Source organism: Anabrus simplex, chromosome X (assembly GCF_040414725.1).
Source record: "Anabrus simplex isolate iqAnaSimp1 chromosome X, ASM4041472v1, whole genome shotgun sequence".
NCBI lineage: Eukaryota > Metazoa > Arthropoda > Insecta > Orthoptera > Tettigoniidae > Anabrus > Anabrus simplex.
The window spans coordinates 217,735,830-217,756,770 of NC_090279.1; the positions used below are offsets into that span (position 1 = coordinate 217,735,830).

Sequence of the window (20,941 nt, forward strand, 5' to 3'; positions counted from 1 at the left end):
TCTACATAGTTAGTCATATGGAAACAGTGATAAGCTGTTGGAAGAAGGGAAAGAGGAGGAGACTTCGATGGCATGAATGAAACAGCACCTGGTGTTTTTTTTTTTTTTTTAAATATTTCTTTTATGTTTACAGAGCATGTCATTAATTTCGTAAGAATAACAAATGGTAGTAGGTACATAGACATCAACCACCTACTACAATATGGGACACCTGCTTTCCTGGAGACTATCTGCGAATGAATAAAGGAGTGCATACTTAAGAATTTTGAAGGTACCTCAGTAGGAAGCTTCACTTTCTTTACAAAAGTTGATTGTCACAATGGCAGAATTTCACTTGGTAAAACGTCCAAAGAAGTTTTGTATAGCTCGCAGAATATCGCATTAAGCTGATTACAGATTTGGGTTTGAGAGACATAATGTAGAATGGATAAGTTAACATTTTCTAGGCAAGTGTTTTGAAGAGAGAAGTGATGCCTTACAGAATGAAGAAAGAATGAGAATTATTCTTCGTTTCATCGGAAATCAAGCTTTATAGAATGGTGTTGGGAAGTTCTGTTCCATTTCCAATCAGTCCCACTCGAGAGAGGAGCTTCGAGACTGAATTTGTTTCTCCACTTTAAAGCAAGATGGACTTAGACTCGAGTGTATTCCATACTGAGGCGTTTACAGCTGAAATTAAGACACGGCCATGAGCCATGCAGAAATCTAATTGAAAGAGCAATGATCTGTGATAATTTTTCTGAAAATGTTAATGAAAATAACACAATGGAGAACAGCTCCCAGAAATGACGTATTGCCATACAAATATTAGTTAAATTTCTGGTTCAGATAGCGTTGAACATACCATATCTTCAGCATGTAATTGTTCTACGTCAGCCACAAACAAGAAAGGAGTGCAAGTCTCGTTATGTCAAGGAAAGGCTACGAGTATATCTGTTAAATCTAAGTTATATATTGGTGAAATTTCAAATACCAGATTACGGAAAACAGTCGGTATATTGAAAAGTAGGATACGGTAACGAAATCAGAAAAATGCTATAAGGTATCTGAACTTGACCAAAAAGTAAACCAAATTGAAAGTAATGGTACAAATGGTCATTTAGGAGCTTTATTCCTGTTAGAACAAATTGAATCTTACTGGAAGAAAAAGTGAAATACGGAGAAACGACGCTAAAAATTTGCGTCCCCTGGTATAGAAAAGCACCTACCGGCTACAGATTTGAGATCCTTGCACTGCCTAACTGTACCACATGAGAAGATGCTGAAAAGTTACATAGGATTTTCTAATGGCGAAAGGTGTGTAACATCGCTCTCCAAACAGCGGCTTCAATAAGAATGTCGCAACATCAGATGTGTGGAGGAAAAGATAGGATCGCTGATAATTTTTAAGATGGCGGTTACACCCCAAGTTATTTGACCGCAATCTCGATCAGTTTACCGGATACACTGAGGCAGAATTAGAGAAGTGACAAAGTCCCTAATATACTTCTGCTTCCTTTGTGAATTACTTCTTTCGTTTAAGCAAAGTGTAAGAAATATGTTGTAGAAAGTAAGTCATACATCTGCTTTTTGTGTACTTTATCTCCCATCTGTTTGGTGTCTTCTGAAATTACTAGTATTAATGAATTGTTTAGCTTTTCGTACTGGAACGTCTTGCAATGAGCGGGCGAGACAGCTCAGTAAAAAGAACTCCAGTGGCGGTTGTCGGAATCATCTCGAGGCAGTCTAGTGTGCTGTATTTCCGGCCATTTGTATCTCGTAGGCAACGCCCTGGGCTAAACAGCTCTGCCACCCCGTCCACTCTCCCTACCGCCACTATTGCGTTTTTCGAAAATGAAAAGAAATCGCTTCTTTCACATGTGTGTATGGGGAATTTGTGAAATCTCGGTCGAAAAATTCAGGTATTGCTACACTTAAGCTTTCAAGATGTAATAAATCTACATGATAAATTATGTAGATAAATTGTCTTCGAGAAGACCTTCCTATTTTCTTTTCTTTTATTTTTCTCCGACGTGCAAAATTATCTTAAATCACCAAGCACGAACCTTCAATGTTGAGGAGTGCCCCAGCCACATAACACCTCAAAGTTGAGAAAGTGTTTATCTGAGCAGTTTGTGGTCGGTGTACTTGGTTGGTACATGTTTCACACTTTCACTAAGTCGTCCTCGCAAGGTAAGAAAAATTTGCTGTTTTCTCATCGTCCCCTGTTCAAAGTTACAGGAGGAATTTGATAGCAACATTCATTCGAGCAAGTTGTAATTTGAAAATTTAAGTTGGCTATATTCCTTCAACGGGGAAAAAGTTGTAACGCTCTTACCAGAGTGCCGCCGTAGGCCTTTTGGATCGTGGCCTGATGGTAGGCAAAGCTGGTTTTTGGGTTCTGCTTCAGAAAGTGATTGTTAGTCCGCCGCTGTATTTGGACTGAAAAGCGGAGACCATAGCAACTCGTTGGAGTGTATGGGAAATGACTTTGCATGGCGTGTTTTTTCTGGAAGTTGAGTAAGCAGTGATGACTAGGGACTTACAAGTGTGGGTAACAGTAGCACCTTGCTGGAGTGTATGGGAAATGGCATGGCGTCGTCCTTGTTCGTGGAAGTTGAGTAAGCAGCGACACGGATACACCGGAAGAACTGTCGGAGGCCTTATCTAGCCTCTGGTTTCGTATGACAAGGCGAGGCTCCTCGTTGTCGCTGATTCAGACTTCTTGTATTGAAGAACGTAGTTCATTCCTTCATGCACGCTCCTGCTCGTTCCCTGACGATATTACATCTCGTGTTGCCATCACCCTGTGGGTGGGAGGCTGCCTGTGATAACAGGCGACTAAAAGCGGCCCCAAGGGCTCTCAACTTGGGAGCGTGGGTACACGACCACAGGGCCCGTCATTGCTTCCGCTTACTTGTGCCAGACTCCCCACTTTCATCTATCCTATCCGACCTTGTTTGGTCGACACTTGTTGTTTTCCGACCCCGACGCTATTAAGTTCCGAGGGCTAGGGAGTCGTTCATTGTCATGCCCTTCGTGGCCCTCTTCTTTCGTTGGCCGATACCTTCATTTTTCGAAGTGTTGGATCCCTTCCATTTCTCTGGTTAGTCTTATACTATATAAAGGATGGTTGCTTATAACAACCATGTTGCCATGTAGACACGCAAATCGCCCGCCATACTATCATCATCTGAATAGAGAATGGGCCACCAAAGGCGGAATGCGATTCCTTAAAAATCCGTAAACTGATAGTGTCTGGTCGAAAGAGAAATAGATGTGGTCAAGGGAGGGCTCGTTTTCGCTAACCTACGCTCCAAAGATAGGCAGGGGACCGCGTAGATACTGTTCCTCCATTAATTGGTAATGCTCATGGACAGGTGGCGTGTTGTCTCGCCGGGTGGAAATATTCGGAAGGCTGTCTGCTGGAGTTACGCGCCGTGACGTATTACAGTATGAAGGTCGTTAAGCCGTCACCACTGGTAGAATGAGTAGGTACTGAAAGTGAACGTGTATGGAGACGAGGTTTGTAGATACGTGTAACGCAACGGCGGTCACACTAGTACAGTAGCGAGTTCAACAAAATGAACGAATGAAAAATAATTGTTTAAAAAGTTTTTAATCGCCTTTTTTTGTTATATTAGTTTTAATGTTTGGGGTTTTGAAGTCTATGATGGGCGTGGCTCTATCTGTATGGGCACAGCCCTTATTTTCAAACGTTTACGTTCATTTTTCGTCAAAAGGTGCCTTTTTCCGGAAAGTGTGTGTTCTTACTAGTTCTGTAACGAGTCTGAACTACAAATTAGTAGTAGTATCAAACATTTCCTATAAAAATAAAATATGTAAAATCTTAACTAAAAAAAAATATTTGAGGAACATAATTTTTTTAGATTACTCCCCCCACACTGGAGGATATAGGAGGGGAAAATTGAAATCACTACCTTGGATGGTTTCGGAGAAAATACACTATAAGTAATGTTTTGCACCTTCGTAGGGAAAATGATATTTTAAAGAAAGAAATTATGAAGTTATTACCTCACAAATTAAGCGGGCAATTGCTCCATAAATACAAAATACCTGCTGACAATTGAATGCATACCAGTTATAAGGTTCCATTAGAGTATTATTTTATCAAACAACGTCAAAAGGTTGCTATGGTGGTTAGCGAGGCCTTAAAGGGGACTTTCATTCCAGGATGACTGATGGTAAATATTTGTATTAATCTTGTTTTCTTCTGTGAACCATATCACATTCCTTTGATGTAGACTACCAATGTGCCAAATTCGCATCTATTTAAGTCCTTTATAAAAATCCGTCCTGCTGATCGAACTGTTGTCCACGTACTACGGTGACCATCTACTAGATCGTGAAGTATGATTTGAGCAACTGATTTTTTTTTTCTTCTCAATAAGTGACTGATAAGATTTTCTGACATTTTACTCATTTTCTTATAGTCGAACTCCTCCATGAGGGGGCAAACACTCCAGTTGCTCCTTATACGAGCAAATTAAGCTGACATTATCTAATACTTCGGATCGGTCAATCTTTGCCCCAAAAGATCGCAGTGAAAGTAAGCTTCGATGGTTCACCAAATATACGATGGAATAAAAGGCGAAATCGTTCACTCGTAAACGTGTCAACAACGATTTTGTATATTAATTTTTAATATTAAAAATGCTCAAAATTATCCTTACATCCTTAACTAGTCCTAACTATATGAAGTCTACTTCTAATTTCGACTATCTTGAGAAGATGTATGTTGAAACCTGAATTTAAAAAAAAAAAGTAGATATCTGCCCCTAATAATACAGATTTGAAAGGCTCAGAAGAGGAACGTCACTTTTTGTTCGTTCACGCTTTCAGTGATTAATTTCACAAGAACACCATTGTCTCTCTTTAAAAATGAGCAGTGGAAGAATTACTGCTGGCTTTAAGAGTTGTAGTCTCTCAGAATTGCTGAATGTGTGTTGGTCTTCTCTGACATTTAGTGCGGTCATTTGTGGGAACATCACCTATTGTTTGTGGTGTGCGATGACATCACAAATTTGTCTCCTGGTTCCATAAAGGACAGTTCGATGTGAAACGTCATAAAAAATAAATTCTTTGAATATAATTAGTTTTCTAAATCCAAAAATGGATTTGAGGAGGCTATTCGATTAGAAGCACACTACTGTCATTACATTTCTAGAAGTTCTTAGGACAGCCCTGCCGTCACACTCGGTGCACCGAGCTCGATAGCTGCAGTCGCTTAAGTGCGGCCAGTATCCAGTAATCGGGAGATAGTGGGTTCGAGCCCCACTCTCGGCAGCCCTGAAGATGGTTTTCCGTGGTTTCCCATTTTCACACCAGGCAAATGCCGGGGCTGTACCTTATTTTCTAGCCCTTTCCTACCCCATCGTCGCCATAAGACCTATCTGTGTCGGTGCGACGTAAAGCAAATATGAACACTCGGTGCACTGCAAGGAAGACTGTAGTATGACACTAAGGAACTCTGAGGTGTCCATAGGATGTGTAAGAATTTCACTAGCTGACGAGTGGAAAAGTCCACAATCTCACTAATTTTCTTCAGAGATCTTATGACTTGCATGAACCAAGACTTCCTGTGCGATTCATTTTTGCACTTTGTTGATCAAAAGGTGACGCTCTGTCTATTATTACGGGAAGGAACATGAATTGGTAACTGCTGTAGTCATTCCGAGATCTGCCCACTGTCCTATTTTAAGGACGGAAGACATCTTTTACTACTGCCTAAGCCGTCAGTGCTAATTGTTGGTAGCACACTAAAGATATAAACTGTCATTTGTTTTGGTTTCAAGCAGTTTAAAGAAGTTTCTGTACATTGTTGATAGCTTTATAAAAACCAGACTATGGCATCATGGAAAAGCTCGTGCCCCTGAAGAATGAAAGGTAAGTTACGCAGTACCTTTTGTTGATATTTATAATCCAATTTGTGTGATATGTTGGTCAAGGTACAAGTAATGGTTATATGAACTCTCCATTCTTCGTGGCGAATAATTGACTATGTGATTCTTATTTATATTTGAGTGTCCTCTTTATAGGACAGTGGGCATAAGGGGTACTATTCCACAGTTTGTTTCTCCTCTATTCCAGCTTGCCTCTAAACGAGATTTTGTCAATTCTGGAGGAAGAACCAGACTGCAATGTGGCATCTGTTACTGTGTTACCACCTAGTTCCATGGATCACATCGTTACTTATGAGGAATCCGGTGAAGAGGACGATTTGAACGTGAATCATCTTCCGGGATCACAGTTACATGCTCATGCTGAAATGATGTACCATGAACAGGACGATGTAGTAGATGAAGAAGTTGTAAATAACACATCCAACTGCAACATTACTGAGGAAAACCACCCGAAATTGACCGTGTCTTCTAAAACTTCATACGTGTGGACAAAACATGACTTGGAAACTGAAACGGCAAAAAAGCTTAGTCGTCCATCGCCGCTAGAAAATGCTGATTCTAGATATGACCACGTAGATCACATGATTGAATCCCAACGGAAGCAAACAAGGTGCAGGGTATGCGACAAAAAAGCGTCTATGAGGTGCAAAAAGTGCAACATAACGCTACATGCGAAGTGTTTTGAGAAGTACCACCGTGCCGTGGGGAAGCACCAAGGTCCTTTGAAGTCTTACATTTTACTGTTTTCCCTTCAGTTCAAACTCTAACAATTCATTCTGTAATCAGACTACTTGTATTAGACTAAATTAAAAATAATATAACATTAGAATGGCATACACATTTTTCTTATCATACCCCTTTTGCCCACTGTCCTTTTTATAGGACACCCCCTCCTGTCCATGCAACGTACCTGGTCCTGAAATACTCAACATTGGGGATCATAACACAACCTATAGGTCAGTTATATACCATTAATCTTCAAACTCAAGCAAAAAATTGTTTTGGGCAGATCTGGGTTAAGACAATCCAAGAAATTGCCAACATCTTTGTATATATGAAACGTGCATTCACACGTGCGCCGAGCTCTAGGAGTGTACAAAACAGATCATAATCATAATCTTAGTACACAAACACGATCATATCTGCACTTGCTCTAAAGGGGCCCATAGACGTGCAATATTATTGCGCAAAATGGATTGTAGCTGCCTATAGACGTACAATATTATTGCGCAAAATGGATTGTAGCTGCCTATAGACGTGCAATATTATTGCACAAAAATCGAGTTTGTGCAATAAATAGAATCGTGTGGAGATAATATTGATAGTTGTGCAATATATTGTGCAAAGCGGTCATAGACGTACAATATGCGTTGCAATATATAGTCAGTCCATGCCGGTATTTTATTTGGCGATTATATTGAGTGACACTGATCTTTGCTGCGTTTTGATCGCCGTGGGCGTAAGTGCCAAAAAGAAGCAGAAACGGAAAAGAAGCACAAGGGCCAAACAGTGGTTTCTAGACAGAAAAGTACACTCATAAAAATTTATTCAATGAACTGAGAAAATGGGAACCAAATGATTTTCGAAACTTTCTGAGCATGAATGGTGAATTGTATGATGAACTCCTCGCTTTGCTCTTAACGTCCCACAGAGCCGGAAGGCAATGGTACAGTTCGATAAACTCGAAAATAAACTTTTACTCCTCCTTTTTGCCTGCCATCACGATACCTTCTCCAACGCTTGTTGATACCAACTGGCGGGAGGACGGGATATTGCACAATATTGCCAACACACAGCACAGTACATTGCGATTTGCGCAATATATTTCAAACTTTCTTGATTTCGTACAATATATTGCACAACCCTTCAATATTGAATACATACTATCAATTTTATTGCATAAACCCCGATATTGCGCAATAATATTGCACATCTATGGGCCCCTTAAGACTTTGCTGTGAAGAGCAATACTCTAGACTTACCTCTACGAGTGAGAAATGCGGTGTTTTCAGTAAGACCGTGGATTTTGAAGTCCTGCAGTTTCTTTCCAAGAAGCCATTTTTAAATGCCTCATTGACTGTTAAATACATTTTCATTCAAAGAGAAACGATTTTCATTACTAAAGTCTCTGTGTATGCATGAACTATTTCATCGTGAAGGATGTTGCACTTCACTTCGAAGAGTTGAATGCGAGTTTTCGCACCAATCACTAATATCTGACTGTAGCAGTTCGCAGTCACTCGTGTTTTCAGTTACCCTGTGAACTTTACGGTCATCAGCATGGAACAGGTAGTTGCTCGAATGATTTTATGATAGCATGGAAAAAAGTGGAAGTAATGAACATTGTGGAAGTCCAGGCGAGGATGAGAAACGAGAAACCTCCGGCCGGGCACCTAAGAATATCGTAGCCTCTTTCGAAATAATAATAATATGGGGCTAGAATGGTGGTGAACATCATTTTGCTGAAAACCCAAGAACAAAACCACCACCCAGTACAAGGGAGGAAGAAAAACACAGCGAGAGGATGAAGAGATTCTGGGAATCGAATGACTCTGGTAAACAAGTTCAGTCGCGTTCCTTAATTGGGAACAACGTGATATCTTTTTCCCGGCGTGTTGGAGCTGTGCAGCTCACAGGTAAAACGATGGTCTCGCTTGTTTTTGCGTTCACGGCTGGCGCCTCTCCGCTTAGGAATGTGAACAGGCCAGATCTTGGGGCGCCGAATTCCGCACCAGTACAGGTTGATTGAACAGTGTCCCTATGGCTTGTGAAGCGAGTCTGTTATCCGTACATGTGTGTGGTACTCAAGGCTGAACGTGGGTATCTAGTATTTTATAGATTCATATCCAAGACTACCAGACGGTTTTTGTTTAACGGGGGCCCGTCAGCATTAGTTCATAAACAGAGTTAAATCACCTTTAAACATTCGTAACTTTAGGAACAACATTACGTTGGGCCCCATTCTTTTTGTGCTAGTTAATAACACGGGCTCTATACTTCTTAAAAGTCTTCCTTCTAGTTTTTACTGAGTTCAGAGAACAAACATTAACAAACGTCACTTTTGGAAATGTTGTGTAAACTAAGTATTTAAATAGCAATCTTTATTTATTTACTAGCTGATGTACCCGTGCTTCGCTACGGGATTCTCAGAAAGACTAACTTTTCAGTTTTTCTAACTGAAGTCACCATAGGTCATTACAAAATCGTCAATAGGAATGTAGCGATTACAAGCAATATTATCATATACAATACTAGATGAAATGAAAAACCGCACATTTTCTCACTTTTCACGAACAGTAGTACGGTGCCGATCTAACAGTCCAAAGTTCCAGAGCAGGAATGACCCGGCCGCAGACAGCCGTAAACACTTTTAAATATGCACACTGCTCATTCCAATCGTTGCCTCAGAATAGGGATTTGAATAGCTGGAATGCTATGATGAACCAGTGGGGTACGTACCAGCACTATCAGAAAATTTATCAACCAGAGGAATGGCATGCTAAAGAAGAAAGTTACCTAACTCCCCAGCCTACTTCCCGCCAATATTCAGGCAGGCTGTTACACTCAGTACGACCGGGCGAGTTGGCCGTGTGGTTAGGGGCGCTGGCATCCGGGGGATAGTGGATTCGAGCCAGAGTGTCGGCAGCCCTGAAGATGGTATTCCATGGTTTCCCATTTTTACACCAGGCAAATGCTGGGGCTGTAACTTAATGAAGGCCAAGGCCGCTTCCTTCACACTTCTAGCCCTTTCCTATCCCATCGTCGCTATAAGACCTATCTGTGTCGGTGCGACGTAAAGCAAATTAAAAAAAAAATTCTCGGTATGCAGCAGTAATCCTATCAATCGGAGATGACTGGCAACAGAAGACACAAAGCACATCACAACAAACGATGGTCAATGCAGTGTTATTGGTGATCAATTTTATGAGCTTTCTATATTGTAGGCCTTCACATTTAGTTTTTCTTTCGACTGTGATATTAGGGCGCCTTATAAAAAAATATTTATAGCGTAGACTGTAGTTCTTATTCTCCGACTTTATATACAAATTTTCATTAAATTCTGTTTGCCCATTTTCTCGTGACTCGGTGCTGTAACAAATATCCAAATTCACGAATATCTCTGTGATCATAGCCGGTACGGTAACAGTGTATGGCATAAATGATCGGAAATTTAATGCTATATAACTTTAGTTATGTAGTATTAACAATATGACCACTAATAACATAAATATTTGATAATTAAATTTTAGGCCTTCCCCTAAACTAAATTTACACTAAGCGTGAATACAATTATTTATGGCTTAGATTATAGCAACTAAGCATACAGATTTTCATTAAATTCTCTTCAGCAGTTTTCTCGTGATGGGTGTACATACAATACTGTACAGACAGACAGAAATTACGGAAAATTAAAAAAGTGCATTTCCTTGTTACTGTGGACATGACTGATACAGAAATACCATCCTTTTAAAATTCTGAGCAACGTACAGACAAAACTCTTATTTTATATATATATATATATATATATATATATATATATATATATTTCGTGCCTTCATTTGTGGCGAAGTTAAGGCTCACGGACCTCTCTTACAGTTAACCACGTAATATCTAAAATAAGCTTCAGAAATCAGAATAATAAAATAAAAATCCTAACCTCATTCATTCTTCCATTCATACTGGCATTCGCACAAGTTGGTTATACATTTTGTGACTTTCCCCTCTTGGAGAACAATAATTGAACGAGAAATGCAACTATGCAAGCTAAGGGCGCCAATCTTTAAGTTGATGACTTAAAAACAAAAATTTATAATAAAGCTTGGACGGACTCTCATCACAGGGATGGGGTGATAGTGCACTAATCATTAAGCAGGAGAATTAGAAATCAAAAGGCTAATTAAGGCAGACTGATTAAAGTGAACTAGGAAAATACTATTTATTATATTGAATATAAATGACGACGGTTTGACGAGAACTGAATTTAAAATAGGAAATGAATTTAACAAAAAATTGAATGACTCTACTTCGCGAAAACTTGCAATATTTTTTAACTCGCTTGCTCACCATGTCTTCTTGTTCTGCTGGTCCTTGGAAAGCTTCCATCCTTGTAGCTGGAACATCACCGGTCGTCTTTGAGATATCTTCATCTGCAGCTAAGTACCATTCCTGCCTTGCAAATTGTATCAACCACTAATTGGATGATGGCTTTGAAACTATCACTCCCTGTTATGCTCTATCCCATATATTGGAGATGAGCCCTAAATCATAGTTAGAAAAACCTCCTTGGGTTATGTGAAGAGGATACTCAATTAACAATCCTTCCAACTTTACTGAAAATGTGCACTGAAGTTTCATTTCTATCTAGTTTAATGCTACCTATTGTCTTAGACTGGTATAAACTGGTCTAATACAGAGCTGTTCGTACTTCCTGATGAGAGTGGCTATACACCCATCATTCTGAAATTCCTAAGTACCACGTCGTGGTAACGAAGTAATGAATGTAGAAGTGATAAACTATCACACTAGTCCACTATGGTACAACAACCATAAGACAAGTTATCAGACCTAAAGCGAAATACAAGATAGAAGAAGAATGATGCCAAGAGCTCCAACACGCCCTTTTATAACCTTTTCTGGCTCTAATTACAGGTCGCTACACGTGGTCCAATCAGTTGACACGTCTCTCCCCACTCCAGATATTAAAGTTGATGGGTCCCAACCATAATATCAACTGTTCTTCTATTAGCCCTTTCACTCAGTATCCATGGCAAGATGGCGCTCCTTTGAAAATATAGGCGGTGATCAGTTTGAATTATTCTGGTCGAAATACAGTAGCTGTGGTTACAACGCTTGAACACGTGCTCGCTTTTCCCAGAATTTGATGTCTAAATTTGTCCTTCCTTCTTCCTCGGTGATGTGGCAAGATAGAGGAAAGTCTACTGCAAGTTAAATTTAAACGAATGTCGCAAGAATCTAAGTTAATATTAGGATATTCAGCCCTCGTTTACAAGTCGTAGTTACAAAGTAATGAAATGATAGTGAGCAAATGATCAAACATGAATTATAATAAAATTACATACGAAGATAAATATCATGACGTTAAATTCCTGAATTAATTACACATAATAAAATTAACATAATTACACTGTTACGTCTGGAATGTTACAATTTCATAAGTAATCTCAGCAAGACCGCTTGAAAGAAGGTAAAGTGGTGAAACTCCTAACACTGACTGGAAGGGAATTCCATAGCCTTGCACCAGACACTTAAAAGGAGTGGTTATATGATAATGAGCAATGCACAGAAATTGAGTGTATAGTAGTGGATTGTGTGATACGTTCATGAGAGTAGAGTAAATTAAACTTTGAGGATAAATACTGGGGTTTAGATTCAGTCAGCAGAAACATGCACATGTTATTTATTTCTGGATTTAGGAACACTTTCTCTATTTAGAGAAGAGAAAAACTAAAATGTGAACTTTTGGTAACTTCCACGTCCAGGTGCTCTGACATGTTAGTAAACATCATTTAGCAGTAGCCCAGATCATGACCTCTTCTGAGATACATCAGCTTGTGGAAGATTTTGGGAGACTAATGTGCTAGTATTCGTGATCTAACATTTATGCCTTGGCATTAAAGGGTTCAAATGATCCATAAATTGCTATTTTCTGTTGTGAAAAATGTCTCCTTCCCTAAAAGCATAATTTTGCTTTAAAGTTAATTTTACCGTTACAGACATAATACATTGCTAAATAACCTCAAGAGTGTATGTGACACGAATTTAATAGCTTAATCATTTCAATTGTTCAGTTTTTCGTAAGGACATTCTTGTACACATAAACCTGCGACAAAACCTTGAAGGATTTACTGAAAGCAGGCAATTTCCACTCTAATTTCCAATTGTGATATCTACATAGTCTTATCATAAATACTGTCCCAAACGTTTAAGTAAATTGACACAAAATGGTTAGAGATATTTTAATATCCGAATAACAAGTGTTACATAGATGCATTATGAACTATAACCACAAATAATTATTCAAAATGGCCACCATTTGCACGCACACAGACATTAAGTCTTTGTGGCCACTCATCAATGGCATTACGCAACACATCAACTGGAAATTCTGCAACTGCCCTCTGAAGAGACTGCTTTAAGTTTTCAATATTGGAATGTGTTTTCTTGCAAGCCATCTCTTGAGGCTTGGACCACAATTTGTAGTCCAAAGGGTTTGAATTTGGACTTGCAGACGGCCAATCTGAAGTGGAAATGAAATCAGGAACCACTGCTGGGTTGCCCGTGCCTTGTGCGCTGGGGCTGAGTGCTGCTGGAAGCTCCAGTTCTGTCCATGGAAGAGGGTGTTGTTGAGATTCTTGACCAGTCCCTCAAGCACTGTCTCCTGGTACACTTTAGCTGAAGTTCTGACTCCCTTTTCACAGAAATGCAGCTCCATTGTGCCCTCAAAGCTCACACCCCACCACACTATAACTGACGAGGGATGATGACTCCTCTGGATCCTTTTTAGCAGCTTCTCTAGAGGAATAGACATATACCCTGTCGTTTTGGGCGTTGAAAGTCTCCTCAACACTGAAAATCTTTTCATCTGTAAACAGGATTCGACGATGACCATTAGCCGCATAACGCTTAAGTAAGCGCTTTGATTTTAGGAGCCTCTGGCACTTCAGTTCATTTGTCAGGAGATGTCCTTTGCGTCGTTTGTAAGCATGGTGTCGCAGGTCAACGTTTAACGTGCGAGGTCTGTAACTCACGAGCCATCACCGACTGTCTCCTTACCGGATTTTGTCGCACACGAGCCGCCACTGCTTTGAGTTCTGGCGTTCGTACTGTGCGAGGTCTTCCTTGCCGCGGGCGATCTCTCACAGTTCCAACCTCAACAAATCGATTTATAGTGCAGTAAACACATTTCTTACTAATTTTTAGCTTCTTGAGGGTTTTTAAAATCTCTCCTGGTGATTGCCCTACCTTGTGTAACGCTATCACGGCCACACGATTCTCATACTCCCCAAGCTGACAACTATACACTTCTGCAGCTCAACCAACAAATGACTCAAGCCTCACGATACCGGTTTTGTAGCAGCTCCCTCGTTCGGCCGGAAGTACAGCCACCCTCAAAACTTGGGACAGTATTTGTGGTAAGACTGGGCATAACTAAAGAAGTGGGCTCTTCTCAAAATATTAAAAGCTGGTTCAATGGAAAGCTTATCAAATGATTTTATATTTTGTAGCACGAATAACGCTCGTACAATTCTGTTACTTCAAATATTTTCAGTTTTCCATTTTGACTATTTATGATCAAAATAAAGACCCAGTCAAAGTTTTCCAGATTTCGTTCTCACCTGTCTGTTGGTAACTGATGTTATCGAGGTAGGAAACACGTAAGTAGTGGACACAAACACGCGCGCGCGCAAAGTTGTCTAAGTTGTGATGTCTTCGGTAATTGAAGAAGGCCAGAGTAGATAAAAATAGTTAACAAGAAGGGAGCGAGTGTTTTCAATAAATAAATGAGGGGAATTGTCCAAGGTAATGGTGGGTAATAATGTAGAGTGGGATAATTTAGATGTTAGTAGGGCTAGAGTAAACTGCAGGGAAAGGAAGACACGGAAATAACACATGCACTGTAAAGACATCAAAGAAATTAAGGAAAAATGTGGCTATGGAAGTTCATGCAGAATTCAGAGGAGGGGAACATAGCAAAATTCCGCAGTATTAGAGAAATACGGGGAGAGAAAATTGAAGGTGAAGCGATAGACGATGCACTTCGTAAGTAGACATAATTTTTGAAATTTGGGAGATATACTGTGCGTGGTATGGTTTATTTAATTCGGAATATTAGCGGGAATGATTATATATAGCCTCGAATGGTTCCCATTAAACTGTATAAAGAAGTACATCTTACTGTTTAGCTCTCAGTCTGGAGAACGTCAGGTGTCACTTAAAGGGTGTACTAAGAAAATCAGTTTTCCCGTTCCTTTACTCTCTGAACCAGATGATGCTGTCATGTGCACAAAACAACCCCATCAGGGACCACTCAGGTGTCTAATCGGATATTATAGTGGTTTGAAGGAGAAGGGAGTTTATTTATTTAACCTGACCTAGGATATTCTACGTTTGCCAAATGGCACAGAATATACAGTGACATTTTTGATGAGATGATGAAATTCTCAACAAATAAATCAGATTAATCTTCAGTGAATATCTATATACAATTAACAATGTTAAATGCTATGAACTCCATATAAATGATCTCGAAGAATCGAGACAAGAGTATTTGATTATTCCCTATCTGTGTCGGTGCAACGTAAAGCAACTCGGTTCAGAGGGTCCCACGTTCGATTCACGGCGGAGCTAGGAATTTTTGGCACGTTTGATTCGGGGACTGGGTATTTGTGATAGTCTTAATACATAGCTGTTCGTTCATAAGGAGACATGCATAGGGTTGACATAAGGAAGGGCATCCTGCCGTAAAACTGTCTCAATGCCTACAAAGTGCTGACCTGGAAGTGCCGGAGAAGCTACTCTACAGAATTTCTCGAAAATCCGATATTTTTCAGAGAAAGCCGGGTTGTGCACTAGTAATCAGTGGCGTAGCATTATTACTGTAAGTGGACCGAAGTAGGAAATGTCAAATTATTCGTTGATTATAATGTTAGTTCTAAAAAAATATATGGAAAATGGAATATGTGATATTACACATGTCACTCGCTCTGTTGAGACTTAACCGTTGGAGATACGATTCATAGGACCAAACCGTTTTTGATAAGACTTACCGTTTAGCCCCAGTAAACCTCCCAAGAAAAAGAAAAAAAAAAGCCTTTACTTGATTTTAAGGTTGCTTCCGTCAAACGGCATAGAACTGTTAAAATAGTTTCTTCCCACGAGACCCAAGGCCATTTGTTAATCTCATTTTATCGCACTTCCCGATGAGATAGAAACTTAAAATTCAGTACACTTATAGTTTTTACCGTGGAGGGAGTCAACGGGAAAATTCCGAAGAGTGAAAATTTAACCCCGGAAAAAATTAAACATTTGAACCCTTTGGAATCCGTGGAATGGTACGTTTGAGCGCTATGTCCCTGTTCCGCGTCGCTGATCCATGTTATTATAAACTGAAGTCGTCGTCGGTGAGAAAGTGAGCCAGCCATGTAGTTTTATATGTAGTATATGCATATGTTCGTACTGACAAGCATTCTTGTGGAGATTTTAAAAAAAAAATCTGTTCATTATTTCCCTCAACCCATGCGCACATAGTTGATTTCTCCTGCTAATCGTATGGTAGTAAGTTGTTCAATAACAGCAGTACAGCTACTTTATAAATAAATTACTACTAGGCATTATCACCTGTTACCTGTGATTGAAAGAGAGAACTATCCAATTTTATTGTGCAAAATAAGTTTTGTGGCAAAGAAAGCTATCCAATATAAAACTTGTTGATAAAATTAATTAAATAAAGGGTGTGTTGATCGGCACTGCAGACTTCCTAGGACAGGACTTTGGTAGGCAGTTTCCATCTGGTCTGACTATTAGGTTTGAGACCCTTTCATGTGTCTGATGGACGTTCTGCTTTGCCTGTGGGTGGGAGCGGTAAACCTCACACCTGATGATGTAGATGTTGATTCCCATAGGGAACCTAAAATATTTGTCCTGAATGAGTAAATTTATAATACCAATATAATGGTCCGTTATTGGACATTATAAACTTTCCAGCTAACTCATTCTTGGTTGCCTGCGTTTCACCCTCGTGTGCTAAGTTAGGCTCGTCAGTTGGGACTTAGCACACCACCCAAGACGCAAGGCTAGTGCGTACCGTGGAGGCCACTGCATAGGCTATTTGAAGCCACCAGCAGTGCCAATGCACTATGAGAGCTATGTCTCATTACCAAAAATAGATGCCTGCCTGGCCAATAACGGACCATTATATTGGTATTATAAACCTCATACCTGTCGTAAGGGATCCCCAGGGGCTCTTCACCTCATGGGTTCCGCTCTCGTGGTCAACTCCTGTTCTCTTAGACTCGGATGGTATTAATAATTAGGTTTGAGATGTCCTTTGCTTTCTTTTTCGATTCCTTCAAATGGCCAGACATTTTGCTTTTGCGGAGTAGGCAGTATACATAGCAACACATCTCTTGATTTTAGCATAAACATGAGGATTGTTTTAATTGAATTTAAGATTTACATTAACAGATAACAAATTGTGATACAAGGTTATGTGTGTATTAAACAATATTTTAGAACAATTTATTAAAAGTCCAAGCCCACAACATTTTGGATTTGATTACAATTACAACCCTTGCCATTTAAAACATACGTGTTGCCATTTTCTTCTGTCCCAGACTTCTTGTCCTTGTACATCTTGAAGATCTTGTATGGTTCTCTCCCCCAGCAAAGTCTGTCTACCCAGAGGTCTCTTCTCCTCCGCTTGGTGTAGTAGGCCACAATTTCGTAGAATATATGGCGAAACCATTTCAGATGTCTGCTCCAGATTATGGCAATAGGTTGTTCGTCGATCCTGATTACTGCGTAGTAACTTTTTGTAGTTAAGACCTAATTTTCATAGCCATGAAGTAACATTACAGGATAATTGTGTATATCCTGAATTCTTTTGAACAATAATTTTTTAGTTAAGTTTTTTAACGGAAAAGAAATGCCTTGTGGCATTTGTTACTGTAATTTTGATTTTTCTTCTTTGTAGACAGATTAGATTGAATTATATTAATTTGTTAAGAAGGAATGCATACTCTCCAGTATTGAGGCAGGTAGTGTAACTTTAAAGCTTTTGTCTGTTACATTATAACAATATAACATAACCATAAAATAAAACACTTATTAGTGTCAGTGTTTTTACAGGTATGTTAGTCATGTGTTATAAAAGCTTTAAAGTTTATGTTAGGTGAGATTAGTCAGAGGTCCATAATATAATTTACACTCGACTAAAGAGTGCATTCCTTCTTTTCTTCTTACAGTTTAACGTCGCACACACACTGCTAGGTCTCACGGCGATGGTAGGATAGGAAAGGGCTAAGAGTGGGAAGGTACAGCCCCAGCATTTGCCTGGCATGAAAATGGGAAAACCATCTTCAGGGTTATCTCCCAGTGCTTTTTTTTTTTTTTTTTTTCTCTGAAGAGGAACTTGTCTACAATGTACCATCACAAATCACTTCTACATATTTCAAACAGTGTTCACTTCATCATTTGTAGTTATTAGAAAGTGGGTGAAAAGCCTTTGTTCTAGATGTTTGGTGGACAAACATTTTGACCCTGATATAAAATTAAAGGTAGGAAATGCAGAACTAGATGTTGAAGGAATTGCTTGAAATAGAGGCATGATCCTTTCCCTGCCCCTGAATAATATAAACCTTGGATTTTAGTCAAAAACCTATTTTGTTCCTGAAATTATAACTTACATTTTGTCACTTTACAAATAAAAGTATTTACAAAATCCTCCTATCAATACAAATCAATTCATCTGTTAGATGAAACAAAGTGTATACATGTTTCAGCCTATTCTCAAGGCCGTCTTCAGTAGCAGAACAATTAGTACCTAATACAAACAGATTAAAAATCTTGAAGTGAAATGACAGTGATCATGATTAATGACGTACCTCTGTTTTTAATTCCTCTCGTTTGATGGGTCGTTCTTGATTGTCAAATAAAACTTGCTGACTGTTAAAATGAAAACACTGTGCTAAGCAGTGTAGTGAGACCGTCAATACCATGGATTAAAAAGTGTGTAACATCTGTAATGGGAAAAGGAATTATCAGCTGATGAAAAAAGAGTAAAAAAATAATGTAAGAGAAGAAAACTCGATTAACTTGTTGTCTTGAATGGAAATGACCTTGTCAGTCTCAAGTCACATTGACAACTAAGCTTGTGTGGCTTACCATGTATCTGTGCCGATGCAATTGGGTGGGGGAATGGAGAGGGAGGGGCGAAGGGGGAGGGACGAGGTGAGTCATGGGAGGAGGGTGGGTCTTGTTCTTGTTCAAAATGTCGGTAGTGAAACTCGTTTTTATTAATAAATTGTTCACAGATAAGTGGGACAAAGGTTTGCAGTAATATATTTTTCTTTTCACCGATTTCATTCAAGTTGTGCACGGGATTGTTATATTGGTCGATATCTATATAAATATTCTCTAGTATATTAAGGGACCTTTCTGTTCCTAATGTAAGATCTTTAAATCTTTGTCAGTTGTTGTGTATTTATAATTTTTCTTTCTACAGTGTTCGCTCATGGCTGGTTAGCGGTTGTACTTTAGGGCATTGAGGTGTTCGGAGTATCTTATATTGAAGCTGCGGCCTGTTTGCCCAACATACGTTGAAATATATGATTGGCATTTTAATTTGTATATCCCAGAGTTTGAAATTTTTTTTGTTGCTATTGACAGTATAATTAAAAAATGTTTTTTCTTTGGTGTGAATGGTCTTGAAAGCTACCTTTAACTTGTGTTTTTTAAAGATGTTTGAAATAGGATATATGTTATTATTGAAGGTAAATGCGTGAATTTCTCTTTAGGGGAAGATTCTTTTTCTAAGGTGGTCTTGGGTTTACTTTTAAATTTATTAAGAATTTTGAAAGCTTTACTGAAACCATTACCTTCGGCTATTGTATAAATGGTGTTGATTTCCTTTCTAAAATTCTTACGGGATAAAGGAACAATAAGAGCTCTGAAAATCATAGTAATATAAGCTGTCTTCTTCTGCATCCCTGGGTGTAGAGAAGTCTGGTGGATTGTGTTTATTGTGTGAGTGGGCTTCCTGTAAATACACTGGCCGGCAAAAAAAGTGGATCACTTTGAAAAAAATTGTTTCAATGGATATAGTGTTAGTCCAGTGTCCTAAATAAATAATACTGATAATACTAATCAAAAATTATGTTACCATCACGTTTAACACTAAATTCACTTTCATAATTTATCTGACATTCACTTTATTATGACATTTTATCGTTTCTGTAATTCCTGTAATTTTTACTCATTTGCATGTCTTTCACTGTATTTAAGTTAACTCCAATTTTAACACTTTCACTGATTTACACTGTCAGAAAATGTTTTAGCAAACCACTAGAGACATTAAAATCTGGTGTTTCCACCTCTGGCAGTGATGACCTCCTGGAGGCGTTGTGGTACACTGCGCACTAGATTCCTAATTGTTTCCTGAGGAATACTGTTCCATTCTGTCACCAATAGTGCCCTCAGTTCAGCCAGAGTCTCGATATTCTGAGACCGAAGTCTTCTCCCAATCATATCCCATACGTGCTCTATGGGATTTAGGTCAGGACTCCTTGCTGGCCAGTCTAGAGTTTGAATTCTAACTTCTTCTAGGTAACGGGTGACGATACGGGCGACGTGCGGGCGAGCATTGTCGTGCATTAAAATGAAATTGTCGCCCGTAAATTGTGCATATGGGACAACATGATCCTGCATAACTTCTTCCACATAGCGGTGAGCAGTGAGAGAACCGCCATCAAGAATCACAAGCTTGGTACGGGATTCGAAGTTTATGCCACCCCACACCATCACAGAGCCTCCCCCAAATGGTGTCCTTTGGGAGAGAGTTACGGGTGAGAATCGCTCTCCAGGCCTCCTCCACACTCTTTCTTGCCCATCTCAGACCTGTAAAAAGCACCATGCTCCAGTCCTGAATAGTCCAGTTTCGATGCTGCATTGCGAACTTGTCTTCTCCGATGCTGCCCCGTTAATAGTGGCCCTGTAGCGGGCCTTCTTGAAGTAAGGTTAGCCTCCCGGAGTCTCGCTCACACGGACATTTCTTGTTCTCGCCTAAACCGTTGTTGTTCTTCGGTCTCTCAAGACTTGGAGGACAAGAAATCGTAATTCGTCGACGTCCAGATCCCGGTCTCCTTTCGCATGTTCCACGTTCATGATAACGTTGCACGGCCCGTTGTACACTTCCATAAGATGCTCCTACAGCATGGGCCGCATACCGAAGGCTGCGACAGTCTTCAACCAAGGCAATTACGCGTGCAACATTTTCTCTACTTAGAGGCATCTTGACTCAT

At 39.5% G+C, this 20,941-nt stretch overlaps 1 protein-coding gene across 1 annotated transcript in view; it reads left to right on the top strand.

The window, feature by feature from the left end:
- Nucleotides 1-20,941, top strand: part of slgA (proline dehydrogenase slgA) — a 241,874-nt gene that overhangs the window by 124,528 nt on the left and 96,405 nt on the right. The gene's annotated exons all lie outside the window — the stretch shown is intronic.